Genomic DNA, 3,055 nt, shown 5'->3' with positions numbered 1-3,055 from the left:
TTTACATAATGTAATATTGTTGTACACTAACTTTAAATCACTTTTCTGGTAGCTGAAGCTAAGAAACATAAGCTTACCTCCATCTATTTACAAAATTTATCTCCGTTATATTGTGTACCTTATTCTGCTGAAATCCATTAAGAGGTCTTGAGGTCTTGATAGACTGTTATTGTTTAAATAATTTCACCAACCGTGTTGAGAAAGTCCAGGAAAAATCATGTAAGTGCACCTAAATGATTTTTGCTCCACATAATATTCAACAATGCACTTAAAAATTTTTTGTTACATATTTTTAACTTCTTAGAGTGAGAATTGCACTTACCAAGGTTAGAACTTTAATAGTGGCAACTATTTATTTACAGCTCGTACAAAATAGATACGTGTTTCACAGTTTTACTGAGCTTCGAATTAGTCACCAGCATTGTATATAACCCGTTGCCAGCGATGTGGAAGCTGTAGGATACTCTTAGCAGTGCCAGTTGTGTTGACAGTTCGAGTGGGTCGGTCTATTGCCCGATGAATTTGTAGCAGTTCTGAAGCGAATGCCGTGAAGTGTTTCCATCAGTTTAGAAATCGAGTTGAATTCACGAGAACTTAAATCAGGGTCTTGCAAAATGATGGTCAGGTCCTGCAGAAAGTGTCATCACTTCTGTCTCTGTGCTGTTCATTTTTGGAACACAACCTACGACCAGCTTAGAGACAGAACTGATGACACGTTCTGCAGGATCTGACCATCATTTTGCAAGACCCTGATTTAAGTTCTCGTGAATTCAACTCGATTTCTAAACTGATGGAAACACTTCACGGCATTCGCTTCAGAACTGCTACAAATTCATCGGGCAATAGACCGACCCACTCGAACTGTCAACACAACTGGCACTGCTAAGAGTATCCTACAGCTTCCACATCGCTGGCAACGGGTTATATACAATGCTGGTGACTAGTTGGAAGGTCAGTAAAACTTTGAAACACGTATCTATATTGTATGAGCAGTAAGTAACTAGTCGCCACTATTAAAATTCCAACCCTCGTAACTGTTTTCTCCAGACGAAATATATTCGTTTTCTGACACAGAATGCATACATATCCCAAAAATAACAAAATATGCACTTAACAGGCTTTCGCAGTAACCCCACATATGTAGGGTGACCATATTTACAGGCACAAAAATCAGGTTCTGCGAGATATGTAACACAACAGACCAAATCGACCCCATCTGTTCTTATTTGCTTCTTGCGTTTGAATAACAGAACATGCAGCAGATATAATAGTCATTCAGGTAGCACCTTAACACTCTAAATACCGAAAAATAAATTGTAATGGTAAACTATAACTATAGCGAATAATGTAACCCAAATATGGTGAAATATAATCACCTCTATTTTTCATTTGAATGAATTTCTTTTAACATCTTTGGTTGTCTCAGAAGCATTTCATAGAGCACTACACAGTTTTAATTATAGTTACGTTTTGTAATGATCAAGTGATTTCGAGCTTCTGGATCAAGTTTGGATTTTTTGTGGGCCCCATGTTGTTCATCATAAAAAATACTCATTTTGTTGCAGCATTTATAGAAGAGAGGCAAACGATAGACCCTAAAATATTATTGACATTCCAATAATCAATATTTAACTTATCAGATTTTGTAAGTATTTAAACCCAATTTAAATGAGTTTCTTTGTGCCTTGTATTTCATTTCTTTACTGTAGTATTAGTAATATACTTTCTATCATTTGAAATTACTTCAAAAAGGTTTGTGTCATGAATCTTCTTTCCAGGGCATGTAAGTACAAAATCCTAAGATATTTTAATATCACACCACTCAAACACAGAATTCAGATCAACTCAACACAGTACTTGTATTTCTGAAAAATGTGAAATTTACTGGTCCAAATATTGTATATGAGTGGAAAAAATCCTTCCACATGGCTTTTGAAATTAGATACACTAACTAGGCCTTCACTGTCCAACATTTTTCGTTTTGTATCTGCTATAAAGGTATAAATACACAGTCAAACCTATTTCAAACCTTTTTCCTCAGGTCGCCAACTATTTTACAAGCGTCTATCATAGTAGTGTGCTGTCCCTTTAATAACTGTATAGCATTGTGAAAAAGGGAGGAAGTATATACAAAATGCAACCATTTTTTCGACACAGCACCGTCAGAAAACTGCTTCATAATGTACTTCATTAACGTTGTCCATTTGTTTTGAGATAGAAAATACGACTTCAGTGCTGCAAATATGCAGTTGAAGGTAGCCGAAAAAGCGACCTTGTTCTACTGAACAAAGTACGTGAGAATAATTAGATTCTATAAAATTCAAAGCCTTGCAAGAAGCCCTCACATATGGCTTATGTCTGAAAATAAGAAACAGTTTTATGAGTTGCTCTTTCAAGGCAAATTGGAAGTCAGCCCATTACAGCTTATATTGTGTTGTTAATAATAGGGGCACTGCAGCTTGTTCCAACAATTGGTCTCACAAGTGTTTCTAAACGATGGAATTTATATCTTTATTGCCTTTCCGTGAATCATCCCCAAAGTTTGTATTTGTATTGTATAGACCAAGTCCAACAATCTTCCTTTCAAGAGTATTATCACTTAGTGCATGCGGAATATAAGAAGAAACAACATCAGAATTTTAGCCTTAACTTTGTTTGGAAATCCAGGACTTTCGCTGTACTCTTGCCTTGAAATCAGAATACCGACTCAACTGTGGAAAAAGTTTAGTAGCACACTGATTGTTAATTTCTGTGCACATCCATACAAATTCTGAAAATGGATGAATATAAATATGTATGTATGTATTTACGTATGATATGCATCTCTTCCTAACCTCTCTGGGCCGATTTCAACGCGGTACACATATCATTTACTGCTTGGAAAGAATAACTTTAGGGGTGAGGACCATCCACCTATCCAAGGGACTGGGGGTGAAAATGCAGTGTAGCCCACGACACGATAATACCCACACTTCACTCATCCAGTATTTTAAAATGAGAACCCTTAGAGACTTGCAATAAACTTTACACATAATTTCAAACCTTCGCGAAATTT

Source organism: Schistocerca nitens, chromosome 6 (genome assembly GCF_023898315.1).
Source record: "Schistocerca nitens isolate TAMUIC-IGC-003100 chromosome 6, iqSchNite1.1, whole genome shotgun sequence".
NCBI classification, from domain to species: domain Eukaryota; kingdom Metazoa; phylum Arthropoda; class Insecta; order Orthoptera; family Acrididae; genus Schistocerca; species Schistocerca nitens.
This window is presented reverse-complemented; position numbering follows the sequence as displayed.